Consider the following 14,187-nt stretch of genomic DNA (forward strand, 5'->3'; position numbering starts at 1 on the left):
CGCTTTAGCCATGTAGCGAGCGACATTCGTGTCTGCGACCAGCTCTATAGATCAGCTCCGACTGTGCAAAGCGCGTCTGTTGCCTCTAACCTTTCACCGGCACGTTGAGCTTCTTGGCACCCGCAGACAAAAGCTTTGTCTCGCCAGTGCCTCGGTACCATTGCCGCTGTCGGGAGGCAGTTGGCCGCCTTCAGAAATGCCACAACAGCTCTGAGCTCGATGGCATTGCTGCGCGTGGCGAATGTTCGCGCCTTGTGACGAGGATGCGCTGGGTGAGGGAGAGGGTGACAGGGAAAAGGGGGCTCCTGGTCGGACCGGATCCAGTGTTTTATAATCCGCCGTCTTCCTTATTTATTCACCCTTGCTATCCTCTTTTCTGTCTATCCCTTCCTCCTCGACCCAGTCGTGATTGAGGTGCCTCAAGCCGAGAGTTATGGGCTGGGCTTTTTCCCTTATTTTAAAGACGATAGCCTTTCTTGGGCTACCTGAACGAGAAAATTTGGAAAATTTGGTTCCGTTCCGTCCGTGTATTCAGCCACCCGGCCAAAAGTTAAAAGAACTCTTGAACGAGACGTTTATACAGGTGAAACATACTCAAAGTGCTAAACCTGGTGGCAGTGTTCATACTTGTCAACATTGTTCAGCAAAAAGGAAACACTAAGCATATTTGAGACAAACCAGCAATACATAAGTGATATTTGCTGTGTTCTGTTAATAAAATACGTGGCTGCTTGGTTTTTGCGATATAAAATACGAAAATACGCCTTGTAAAAAAATTGGATCCAAAAATACAAGCGCCGAGAGAAAAAGGTTCCAGTAGATGGCGCTAGCAGTGGAACGCGGAAAAATTGCATTAACTTGAGCAGCGCTCCCCGTATTTATCGTGGGAGGAGGGAGGGGAAGAGCGTGAAAGGATGGCGAGGAAGAGGGGAGGGGCGGCACAAGACTCTCGCTAGAGTGTACTACTAGAAGAGTTCTAGTGTACTAGAACTCCTTCCGTTAGTACACTCTACTGTCGCCTTTCGGCCACATTTGCAGCTAAGCGAGCAGATACGCGGCCAATGAGCGCGTGTCCTGTCCTCGCCTCGTCCTCTAGTTTATTACGGCGCTTGCTTTCTGTGTGGCAGAAGCGTACCCTATGCGTAGGGTGTATGTGCGGACATACGAGGCGAAAGTTTTGCCATACTCGGGTACCACTTAAGAGCGGCAACGACGACGATGATGATCGATGGTTGGTAGTGGCATTCCCTTTGTAGCGGAGTGATGACGTGTCGTCTTGCCAATGGCAAAACTAATATACCTATGTTTTATACTCTTCGTTTAATACTATCGCTGCTCTTAGGGCAGGCACAAAGCATATATTTTTTTAATTTTTTTGTGACGGGTGGGAGCTGTCCTAGCCCCTGATTTTCGTCCACCAGCATTCTAATCTTCTTTTCGTCGCCTCGACAGCCATGAAGTTAACTCCCTAGCTTGATTGATAGTTGATTGATAGTGGTATCCCCTGTGTAGCGGGATGATGAGATCCCTCTATGCTGCTCTGTGCCTCGTTACTGCTGCCGGATGTTACTCCGCGCGGCGCAAGTAGTGCGTTACTGGGAATATTTTGAACATGGCACGAGCCGTTTGCGTGATTTTTTGGACTTCATATTAAACTACTGCAGCGAATACAAACTACGTGAGAAAAGGTAGACGATATCACGCATTCATAGCAATCTCCTTCCAAAAACGCGCGTGCCCGTTTACATCCGGGTCCGTCGCTTAGGCAGATTGTACATCAATCAGTAAATCAATCCTATTGCCGTTTTTAACTTGTTCCCGAGTTTTTTATGTGAAGTTTGGGGGTGGCACCTTGAGTTTGGCACTTCGGATAGTCAGCGCAGACGAGAAACCTGCGTGTTGCTCGCGCACAATTAGTGAAACTGAAACCTGTTGTCCTGGCTCGCGGTAATTAATAAAAAAGAAAGGGCCAATTGGCGGAACCGGAACCGTCGCTTTAGGGCATGTTGGTGCATGGTAACTTTTCTTTGGGAGCTGGCTGTAACTTCGCTGCGTGCTTCGTGTCGTGTGGAGCATCTGAACACCCTGTCGCGGCCTGCCGGGTCAGCTGAGGGCGCTCTCGGCTGCCGCGTGCTGGGCAGTGCTTGCGGATCCTGAATCCGTGAGCGCCCTGACTGGCGGGGGCGGAGTTGCGGACCACGGATGTTTGACCAGTAGCCCGCCTGCTTGAATGGGCGATGAAGACTGACTACAACTGTTCAGTATGAAAGAACTAGTCTTTGGTAACGCACTCAGTCCCATTCGAACAACGAAAGGCGTTTTCTTTTCTTTTTTTGGGAAACTGCAAAGCTTTCGACTTCCGCGATTCAGTGGCGTGATATGGTAAGGAGTGACGTAATAATAGGGGCCAGCGCTAAAAACCCAGTTATCTGGGTGTTAGCTGCGTGTAGTGATCGGATCAAACGGAAGGCCGCACTGCAGTCCTGTCTCTCGGAGGTGGCTTAAGTCGGCAGTCGCGCGCTCTGACATCACACAACGTGACGTCACGCAACGCGTGCAGCGCGGCTGTGTGACGTCACAGAAAGTGGCTGGGGTGTCGCCACTGCTTCGACTTCGTATACGTACAGTCGAACACGGATATATCGAACACGGGTATATCGAATTATTGTCTATATCGAACTCATATATTATCCCCTTGAAAATTATGTGGAAAAGTATAGGAATTCGTACGTTTATATCGAACCGTATTTTCCCCGACATCGGGTATATCGAACGCCCCGCGAGCTGGAAGGTGCTCTTCGGCGGTCGCTGCACCCCCGATTGAGGTTGAGGAGGATCTGTAGATATGCGCGGGCATGGCGAAGACTGGCTCGTGGAACTAATCCCCCCTACCGGAACGAATGTGCGCTTGCGCTACTGGCCGCCGTAGCGTTAGCGAACGGATCCCGGTATGCTAAATCTCTCTAGGCACACAAGCCCGAACGCTCGGAAAATGTGACAGTGCGAGGTAGGGATGCCCCGACTGCGCACATCCTTTTTTTGCGGCTGCGTACGTTCCCCGGCTTGCCGACAAATAGTTTTTTTCTCTCTCTCTGGCTCGGTCTTCCCCCGATGTCGTCTCGGGAAAGGGAAGAGGGAGCGAAGGCGATGGCGGCCTCCTCCTTCTTTGGCATTTTGCTGCTGTTCCTGCTGTTTGGCTAGTTGTCCCGCACCTTTCGGAGATCACTGTTTCTCTCGGAGATGACCATCGCGAGCGCTTTGTTGGAGTCCGTTCAGAGAGCCTGCGTGTTGTGCATGGTGTGCGAAGGCGCAGCGTACTGCTGGAATTTTCTAGTTGTGCAGCCTCGAGAGGATCGAGACCAGCGTCTTTAATTTCATTACCAGGACGAAGAAGCAGGCCAAGATCAGCGATTTTTTTTTTCACGGAAATAAAGCGTCCTGTGGCGTCGTGAGTGCGGAATTAGTTGTCACTCTTGAATGCGACGATCGGTAAGTGACCGTCCACCTTAGATGAGGTGTCAGAGGCCATATTTTTTATATCGAATTTTTCATATATCGAACTATTTCGCGATCCCCTTGGAGTTCGATATATCCGTGTTCGACTGTATATGGTTTCTTTAGTGTCTCGATAACTTGTTCGAAGTTTGCGATAGAATTTGTATCGTTGTGCTCGATACTTTGGGCCTCCTCGATTATCAGTCCCGGATCGTCCGCGGACTGCCCGAGACGCGATCCGGCGCTCGATTTTCTCATGTATTCCTATGGGAGCTCCGGTCCGGACGCAGTCCTCGGACTGCCCGCGGACCGTCCAGGACTGATAAATCGAGGAGGCCCTTTGTTTGGAGTTGGCGATAAAATTGCTATCGTGTTTACAAAGACAAAGCAGTTTTTTAAGGAGCCAAACTTGTCTTTGGTCTTCATGTCCCCTTCAAGTCCAATGCAGGACGAAGGGCTCTCCCGTGGACTTACGCCCGTCCCTGTCCCTCGGCCGAAAGTCGTTTCTTCGGCATCCCTTTTCTGATTTCATCCCTCCGCCGAGTCTCCCCTCCTCCTAGTGCCGGCTCTCGAGTAGCCACTCCGAAACCCTTGTGGTCCACTGGTTGCCAGCTAATCTCCGCATTACATGTCCAGCCGTTTCTTTCTCCCAGTTTCAGCAGGTGTCTTCCATGGCTCCCTACTCCGCTGGGCCTACCTAGCGCTTTTTTTTTTTTTTTTTCGGTGCATATAGCAAGTCCCAAGTCTCCGCTCCATAAGTAATCACGGGGAGTGCCGATGAAGGATTGGCCTGCCCACACATTCCTTGTATATGTCATATGTACGCCTCGCCTACTCCCTGCTCTCACAAAGCTTTCATTACTGCGGCGGCGTCTGCCGAATTAGACTGTTTTTTCATGATGTGTAAATGCCAGGCGGAGGAGTTCTCTGTACTCCGCGTATTTCTCCGTTACCTGGCTGGTGGCGTGGATGTAATCCATCGTTGAACGTAGTTCCGGCATTTCTTGAGTCCAACCCGTTCTCTAGGTCGTAGCAGAGTGTCGTTTATGTGGCTGTTTCCTTGGCAGACAGAAACCGCGCAGTGCGCCTGCAGACAGGACTCGAGACCGGTCCTCTTTGGGGTCGATCTTCAGGCGTCCGAGTGTGTGGCCCCGGCGCCTTGGTCGCGTCGGCGGGCCCGTGGGATGTCCGCGTGATGAAGCGGCGACGGGTGTTGAGCGGTCGCAGTCATTATTGGACCATGCGCGCCTCCGCCGCTGCCGCCAAGGCCGATCGTGCGCGTAGTAGCCGCGCACCTGCGGCGCCCGGTCACGCCCAGGGCCCCGCCAAGGCCGCCTTCCGGGGGCTCTAGCGGGGGGCTTGCGACACGCCGCCTCTGTGTGCCGTCGCTTTACAAGTTTCGGCCGGCGTGGCTGTCCCTCTTCCGGGGTGCGGTCCGCCGTCCCGGAGCAAACAGAAGTGCGCCGAGAGAGAAAGGATGGCACCACTCCGTCGATCTCCTTTGTCCCCGCCGCCAGGGCGTGCGCCAGCTGAGTGAGGACCTCGGAAGCTGCAGCCATTAGCACTTTCGTCACACCCGGCAGCAGAGGAACGCTCTAATTTCCTGCGCGTTGTTACAACGCGTGCGGACGCCGAACGTGCATAGGTGCGCCCGTGGACACATCTCCCGCCGCATTTTCCTATTGTGGCTTTCTTTTTATGGCGAAGCTGTATACCTATACCAACCAACGGTTTCGTCGTGGCGTGCGCCACAAGAAACTCCAAATCAGGCTAAATAAAAGATATTACTGGCACCGCCAGGAATCGAATTTCGGCCCGCGTAGAGAAACGGAGCGAGAGCCCGTCGTCTTACCGACTAAGCTACGCCCGCACGACAATACGGGGAGACAGACGGTGTACTCAGCAAGCACAGCGGCCGGTCTACCACCAGCGCTCATTCAAAGCCCTCGTGTGAAATGCAAACAGCATAATGTATGGTAATGGCGTCCGCGAATAATGCAAGTCGACTGCGGTGATGTGTGTTCCCTTGATACAAGCGATGGAATCTCAATTTTTACGGTCTGCATCTCACCGAATACACCCAAATCTGACATGGTGTGCTTCATATGAACGCACTTCTCACTGGCGATGGATCACACCACACCCGTGATCATTGTCGGGGACTTGAATGTGGATGCCTCAAAAACACACAACAAGTGGTTTATCCAATTCGTAATGGAAGTGTTTGCAGTCATGTCCTTCACCAGTACAGCTCAAGCAACCACCATTCATGGATCATGCATTGATTTAACATTACGAACGAATGTTTTTACTGTAAGATCTGAAAATATCAGTGTGTAGCAGTCGTGAATGTCGTTAAGTAATAAAGGGTGTCGTTAAGTGCATTTCACTTGTCTCTGGTTTCACTCTTTGTAGAGCCACGTGTGGGAATTCAGGTGACGTCGCATGGGTAATCGTTGTGGAGGTCGTTTACAGCTTCGCAGACCAACCACCTTCACAGCGTGGATTGGAGCCAATTTTTTTTTTTCTTACCTCGCTTGAAATGTCGCACTATGGGCGGTCCAGACCAGAAATAGAAGAGGGATGGCGGATTTGCGATTGAAATTGGGACAGCCGCCTTCGGACAGAGTCACCGCTGCTTGGGATCTCGGATGCTAACATACTGCTGTGTATCTAGCTTATCCTTGGACGATGCATTGGTGGTCGCGTGCCTGGCATGGTTACCGCGTGGTAGGAGTGCCGGCCATGTGCAGTTCGGGCATCGCCGACTGCTTCATCCTGGATTCAGATGTGTTCGACTGAACTTGCTAACTGTGCGGGACGGGCCACGCGTCTCCCGCTTCGCCTTGCCATGCAGTGTTGTCATTTGGCGGATGGAACCCTTGAGCGGGGTTTGTGCACGAGCAAGGCCCGGGTAGTACAAGTGTAGGGGTTCTGCGTGAGGCAAATCTCGCTTTCCCCACTGAGGCAATCGCTGATAACGGGAGCAGCTGCGGTTATGGCGTCCAATAGTGCACGATTGTTCGACGAGTACGACGTCTGCGGGCTCAGCGCCCCAAGTAACGCCTCCTCTCCCCCGTGGCACTTTTTTCATTTGCTTGGAAATTTACATCTATGAGACACTAATAAGGACTTAATTCTGCTGCCCTGAATTCATTCTTTGTCCTTGTACGGAAGCAATTTTGTTCGAAAGCATGCTCAACACCGTGTGGTGATGTCGCTGCCCCTGGAAGGGAGCTGAGCGAGTCGCAGCGAATCCCTGAGCATATTCTGATGAGGTCAGGGCGCGAAAGCACCTCTTCTGGTTAGATTCGGCTTCGAGTCTTCTGCGGATAACCTTCTCATGGTACTCGCTGCGGCTACTTGTTGCGCACTGCCCCGACCGAAGCTCAAGGCCAACCGAGGCTGCGGGCGAGATTTGATGCATAATGCGTCGCCGTCGGTGGGAATTGGGCGCGTGCCGAGGTTTAGCTGTTGTGGACGCCTTCTGCGGGCGCCGGCCTGGTGCGCATTGTGTGGATCCCGCCAGTCGGGTGCACGCGTTCACCAGCCTAGCCAAATAACGGTTTCGCCTTAAAAAAGAGATTAACATCTGGCGCGTTATTGTCAATAGAGGAACCAAAGAACCTTTGGCGGCACTTTTCTTTGTGCGACGCACAAGCCGGCAGACCTTTGTGCGTATCTGAGATGGAGGATATGTGCGAGGGGGTTCGTGACAGTAGCCTCCTCTCGTGCCGTTCTTCACTTTGTTTCACGTGACGCGAACTGTTGTGAATTAGGGAACTGGTTCAACGCTGACTGTTCCGTCTGACGCAAACTCTCACCCCCAGCGCAAGTTCATTTCGCAAGCCACTAGCAGCTCCGTGGATGCTACGCGGCCCTCGACTAACCCGCCCAACGAGCGCGTCTAACTCGCCGTGACATTTGATGGAGGCCGGCTGAAGAAAAGTGGCAACAGGCGCTGTGGCCTTAAGAGAAACATCCCCCCTTCCTCCTGCTGTGCCGGTGGAACCGCCTCGTAGCTTGTGCCCACACAGCTTGTGAAATCGACTGATGCTCTCTCTTGTCGGGAAAGGTTTGTGTCGGGCGCTTCGACGCACGAACTGGTGCGGGCCCTGGGACGAGCAGCGCACAAATGAAACGCACGTGTCGCGCGGCGCCTTGAGACGCCGCGCATTTCGAACGCCTGCGCGCACCGGATCTCTTAACCACCACCACATGCGATGGCCACCGACGGAGACTACTGGCTTTTCCTTCTTCCCCGGCGCCAGCGGCAAGACGAGGGGATGAAGACAAGAGAGACGCGGTCCGGGCGCGGGAGAGCTCGGCCCGTCGTCTTCGAGCTCCGCGCGAGTCCTGTTTTTTAATCGCCCGCCGGGCTGTAAATAAATGTGCAGTTTTGTATCGGAGGCTGAGTTTGTCGGTTGAAGATACCCGGGGTGAGATCCTCAGCGCTACTGCGGCTTGGAGGAGAAGCCCCGGGGAAAAGAACACATCAAGAAGATAACTGGCGCAGTCGACAGGATCTTCAACAGCGACGACTCAGCCGGCCGGCGGGCGAGACGAGCCCTCGACGGACGGTGCTCGTGGAGAAATCTCGGTCTGCTGAACGAGATCGGCGGGAGCAACGAGCTCACCAGCCTGGTGGAGAAGCGACTCGATCGGCGCTCAACGGACTTCTCAACGGCGACCGAGGCAATCTCTGCGGCCTGCTGAGCGGCGGAGAAGGAGCTTGACCAGCGGTCAGTGGAGGCATCAGCAGCCCGCTGAAGGAGGAGCGGCAGGAGCAGCGAGCTGTCGGCAGGCGAGAAGTCAGCGGGCAATTGTTTGGTGGACACCTCGCCGGAAGGAGCCGCGCCTAAATGGATACCCCGTCTGCACCAGTGCGGCATCTCTACAGGCACCGATCGATGCAGGTCAGTGCCTCACTTGATCCTGGGTGTGGCTCACCATGACATGTAGGGGGTGCTTCATGAGCAGCCCTGAGATAATGGGGGGCGGTTAGCTAGGCATGGTGAGATAAAGCTGAGTGTGACGGCTGAAGAGACAGCGGGCGTCAGGATTAGGCCAGCCATGTCGTTCGCTGAGCAGAAGGCGCTATTGCTGGCGAAATTGAGAATCGCTGAGGCAGAGTTAGCGGCGGAACGTTCCAAGAGTGAACGCTTTAAGAGAGATAACAATGTTTCTGCCTCACCGATTGCTCAACGAGTAATGTTCAGCACTGAGGGAGAGAGTGGACTGGGTTGCGCCGGTACGCCGAAAGATGTGCGATGTGGAACCCATTCATTGGGCGTGCGTGAGCCTCCTGTTTCGCCGGATCCGCCACGATCAGAGTCACTCGGGACAGGCAAAGAGAGGATAGTGGCGCGCGTTCCTTCGTGGGCGTTCAGTTTTCCTGCAACCGTGGAGCAGGATAGTGAAATATCCCGCGTAGAAAGCTTCACCGAAATGAAGGTGGAGGTGAAGGAAGGAGTTACGCGTGAGGCTGCATTGGGAAATGGCAGGCAGGCAAATCTGATTGAGAGTGTGTGCATGCCCGTGAAAAAGCTGATGGCAAGAGAAACAACCTCAGCTGCGTCGCGTGTTCGCGTTCATGTGACCGATGAGCCCTTCTCTGCTCCTTGCGTCACACAACGGTGTGTGGTAGACAACGGCGCTTCGTGCATGAACAGTGGTTCGTTAGCGGCCGAACACGAGGGTTCCCACAGAAAGGAGCGGAAGGACAATGAGGTTCTTAGGTCAGCCGTTCTGAAGGGGCCGGGGCTGGCTTCAGGTGAGCGTGAGCCCGTCGTCGCAGCGTGCGGAGGCTCAGAACATTCCGGGAGCATGACCGAGCAGCCAAGAGCTTTGCAGGATGCAGCAACCCGGGAATCGCGCGAGGATGCAGTTGGTGTCACGCCCACTGCATCCTGTGTTTCTCTAGATACCAAAATATCATGTCGCGAGAATGCGATTGCCATGGGAAGCTCCAGCGAAGTGAGAGAGGAAAGTGCAAATCAGGGTACGGCCGCTCGTGTAGTGCAGCCCCAGGTAATTGCAGGTAGGACTGTAGGAGTGGCTGAAGAAATAGCCTCTCCAGCATTGCATGTCAGCGTTGGTGTGAACGCTAAGCAGCCGTCTGCTGATTACGCTGACGAACAGCGCGTAGTGGAGCACGGCGCTCCGAGCTCAGGATTGGCTGAACTGGGGTGTTCGGACAAAGAAGGGAGGAAGTGTCAGCCAGCTTCACCGCAGTGCAGCGTGGCTGCAACGCAGGCCGGCGAGGCAGAAGCGGTTCCTTCTCGAGCGAGAAAGCGGGGAGGAGAGGGGCCCCTGTTTCTGTTGTGCGACAGGGTGAGCCGCATGGCAAGGGGGTTTTCAGACGACGACGGCCGGTGCGTACCACCTGCTAAAGGCCGCTCGCTCTGATTGAGCTAGATGAGGATTGTGCCTATTTTGTCATGGTGACCTGCAGCCAGGGTCAAGGGGCACTGGCCGTGCTGATTGTTGTGTCGTCAAACTGAAGGAACGATGGTGCACGTGCCAAACGTGTGTGTGGTGTGTGTTTCGTGTGTGAAACATTCCTGAAGTTATGTTTCACAGTGGTGGTGGAGGTGTCGGGCGCTTCGACGCACGAACTGGTGCGGGCCCTGGGACGAGCAGCGCACAAATGAAACGCACGTGTCGCGCGGCGCCTTGAGACGCCGCGCATTTCGAACGCCTGCGCGCACCGGATCTCTTAACCACCACCACATGCGATGGCCACCGACGGAGACTACTGGCTTTTCCTTCTTCCCCGGCGCCAGCGGCAAGACGAGGGGATGAAGACAAGAGAGACGCGGTCCGGGCGCGGGAGAGCTCGGCCCGTCGTCTTCGAGCTCCGCGCGAGTCCTGTTTTTTAATCGCCCGCCGGGCTGTAAATAAATGTGCAGTTTTGTATCGGAGGCTGAGTTTGTCGGTTGAAGATACCCGGGGTGAGATCCTCAGCGCTACTGCGGCTTGGAGGAGAAGCCCCGGGGAAAAGAACACATCAAGAAGATAACTGTTTGCCTCTTGCTAATCCATGTGAGGGTTGGTTCGTTATGACTCCCACACGAAAGAGTACGCCATTGGAAGCCGTCAGCAGCAGCAGCAGCAGCAGCAGCTGACCAGCTCGACTAGTCGTCCCCCAACGGAGTTCGCGAGTTGGGGACTCTGCGTTGTGGGAGTGATTAGGCGGCTGCAATCGGGGCCAGGCGTGAAAGAAATGCAAATTGGCCGGCCGTGCATTCGCTCCGCACCTCGGAGATTTTCGCTGGGCGCCCACGCGCCGTCACGAAGCCGCCGAGGAAGAGAGGAGAGAGGGGGAGCGGAGGAAGCTCTGTTTTCTTTCCGCTACAAAGCTGCGTCTCTTTTGTGTCTCGTTTTTCCTTTTGACGGTCTTCTTCCCCGTTCTCTTCGCTCAATGAAGGGTCACACTCCTGGGCCAAGAAGGGGCTCCCTCATGGAGGAAAGAATACTCAGGAGAGGCCCCTGGCATCCCAATGCATTGCGAAAAGTGTGGAGGAAGTTACGTCATTTTTCTTGAGCCCATGGACAATGTTGCTTACTTGTTTATAACTGCGGCGGCCAAATTTGGGCAAATAGAACGGACAAATTTTTAAGGCGCTTGGCATTTCGCTGCCTGGCTACGCTTGCAAACCAGCGCAGTCACTACGACAAACGTTTTTAGATAAGGCCAGTTTGAAAACTCTGCCGTCGTTGCGCCATCCCGCGAGCCTGTTGCCATGACGACGACAAACGCTACTTTGCCAGGCTTAAGAGCTGAAAAATCGTCCTTCTATCTCAAAAACGAAGGCCGTTTTTCGATTGAAACTTTGGGTGAGGGTTAGAATGGGCAAATTGAAGGCGAAATCAACAGCTTAGAACATCACATCGCACCGAGGAATTAGCGACGAAGCTGTTTTCGCTTCGAAGCGGGAGGGCAGGGCGACGCCATGTTAGTCAAATCAAACCGGAGACAGCAAAGGATGATGGGATAGAGTGCTGGGCTCCGTGGGCTCAAGTCATGGCGGGACTCGGCTTCACAAATGTGACGTCACGGCCTCTCCTAACCTTTTCTTTCCTCCATGGGCTCCCTTTACTGCCGTGCCGTGCCGGGCGTGTTACGTGTCTGGCGACCCAGTTGCGGCCAATGCAGCCCGCTGCAATGAGTATACATGCTGTTGAGACCTGCCGCGAGGGAAAGCGACATCGCATTAGTTTATACCGCAGCTTTGAATGGGACTAATGCGAGACAGGGTGAAATATTTGTGTGGCCGTTTTTACATTAAAAACAAGCAAATGGAGTAAATCTGGCAAAACAAGGCACAGGCACATTCTCGAGGGTCCAGCGCGAGATGAAGCAGCAAAATAGATTCAATTAAAGCTTGGCTTGCCTTTACAAATGAATGCATAGTCGGTCTCTATAGCAGTTGCTGGCAAGCCTAGATGTATTTCGATTGCCAAGCTTTATTTGAATATATATATATATATATATATATATATATATATATATATATATATATATATTATATATAAATAAACACAGAAACAAGGGTTGGCAGTCAAAAAAACCTCGGAAAGCAAAGGGGAGGCTGTGGTAAGTCATTGAAACAGATAAAGAATTTGTAAAGAAGGAAAGAAAGCGGAGAAAAAATTCCTGCCAGGTGGGATCCGAACCCACCACCTCCAGAATACCGGTCTGGTGCGATAACTACTACGCTACCGACGGGGCGATTCCCCCCCCCTCCGCTTTCTGGGGTATTTATGTCAATGTAATTTTTTCCTGTGCTCGGGGGTGGTAGCCAGCGCCACTCTGACTTCTCGGGGTGAAGGGGACCTTCTTTTTAATCCCCGTGCCGTGACTCGAGTGTCTACGACATGTCGAGAGTGGTCAACCAGCGTTGAACCCTCTTAAGCCCCATATGGCACCAAGACTGCCAGAACCGAGGCCCTCGCTATCATGTAGCGAATCAGAATAGGAAATGAGGGGCTCGTAGAAATAACACAGAAATAAGGGTCGCACCAGACCGGTATTCTGGAGGTCGTGGGTTCGGATCCCACCTGGCGGGCATTTTTTCTCCGCTTTCTTTCTTTCTTTACAAATTCTTTATCTGCTTCAATGACCTACCACAACCTCCCCTTTGCTTTCCAAGGTTTTCTTTCGACGTGTCTTTCTTTTTTGCTATATATATTGTTACGGGGATAAGCAGGCGAGTAAGAGGCGAAGTGGGGTTTATTCACAGTAATGGCGGTGGTTCACCGGAGAGCGTGCAGCAAAAATCGATTCCGCCCAAAAGAAGCGCTTCGTTCCCTTCTTCATCGGCCGTGCAGCTGGAGGGGAGGATTTGCCCGTACAGTGAAGCAGTATATATATATATATATATATATATATATATATATATATATATATATATATATATATATATATATAATGTGTGTGTGTGTCCTGCGATTGTTTGGTAAGGGTTGTGCGGAAAGCTTGTGGCTGATGACGAGCGGGGTCATGTAGACGGCGCCGTTAATGCAGTGCTTAATGAAAAGCTATATCGCGCTTCTGATGAAGTTAACCGCATTTTTATACATGCTTTGCATTACGTAGGAAATCAGCGCGCGCACTCCAGCCTTAGCTCTACTTCTTTTTAGAACGCGTTATCACGTGCCGCAAAACAGAGGACAACAAACAAAAAAAAAGTCAAGGAAATTCGAGAGAGAGAGAGAGAGAGAGAGAGAGAGAGAGAGAGAGAGAGAGAGAGAGAGAGAGAGAGAGAGAGAGAGAGAGAGAGAGAGAGAGAGAGAGAGAGAGAGAGAGAGAGAGAGAGAGAGAGAGAGAGAGACTTTTATTGACACCACTGGCTTAAGGGGCCGCCACCACGGCTTGCGCTCGGGTGACCAGTGGGCGCTGGGAGTCTTCGTCCGAGCGGCCCAGGGCCTCCGTCCAGTGGTCAGGGGAAGTTATGGTGGGGTGGGGGTCAGAGGGGCAGGCCCACATGTGGTGTTGCACTGTGTATTTAGCGCCACAATGTGGGCAGAACGGAGAGGGGTAGGCGGATGGATAAATGTGATGAAGGAGGGCTCGGTTGGGGAGCGATTCCGTTTGGAGGAGGCGCCACAGCCGTTCCTCCGAGGGGGTTAGAGATGGGTGAGCCGGGGTCAACGTGTTGCGGGAGAGGCGGTTAGCGTCTTGAAAGCGCGTGGCATTTTTGTTTGGAAGCAGCGAAACATCCCGTTCTCTGCAGGACTCCCGCTGTGTGCTGCGTTTAAAGTCCACAACGCTGTTCTAAGAGGCCGATTTCTCTTTGGGCCCAGTGCGGCGGCCGCGTTATGTACAGGACGAGATTTCAGCGTTCATCCGGAAAATGTTGGTTCGCAGTCGCCTTGGCCGACGTCTAGGAAACACAGGATCGTTCCCGGCGGGATGGGCTGGATAATGGTAGCCAAGTTCTTTGAGGTGCCTTCGAAAGGTGAACAAAGAAGGAAATCTGGCAGTTGCACGTTTTTACACAGTTTTTAAGGAAGAAAACCCCAAGGAGAGAAAAAAAAAATCCCACGCGACATTCGTGTGCTTCGGTGCCAGCATCCCCATTTGTGTAGGCGCTTGGGACCCGCTGCTTCAGGTAATTTCAAGAGTAAATAACAAGCAGTGCAGAATCGATGGAAAGGTCATTGGCTAGGGCGGTTGGGAATGTGCCT

At 53.1% G+C, this 14,187-nt stretch overlaps 2 protein-coding genes across 11 annotated transcripts in view; one reads left to right on the forward strand and one right to left on the reverse strand.

Moving 5' to 3' along the window:
* Nd-13b (NADH dehydrogenase (ubiquinone) subunit ND-13B) overlaps positions 1-14,187 on the reverse strand; it is a 383,813-nt gene that overhangs the window by 102,763 nt on the left and 266,863 nt on the right. The gene's annotated exons all lie outside the window — the stretch shown is intronic.
* The window catches only part of Shot (dystonin-like protein short stop), a 200,005-nt gene that overhangs the window by 92,258 nt on the left and 93,560 nt on the right, over positions 1-14,187 (forward strand). The window lies entirely within an intron of this gene.

Source organism: Haemaphysalis longicornis, unplaced genomic scaffold (genome assembly GCF_048455015.1).
Source record: "Haemaphysalis longicornis isolate Haplotype H1 unplaced genomic scaffold, Haemaphysalis longicornis Haplotype H1 scaffold_10, whole genome shotgun sequence".
Taxonomy (NCBI): Eukaryota; Metazoa; Arthropoda; class Arachnida; order Ixodida; family Ixodidae; genus Haemaphysalis; species Haemaphysalis longicornis.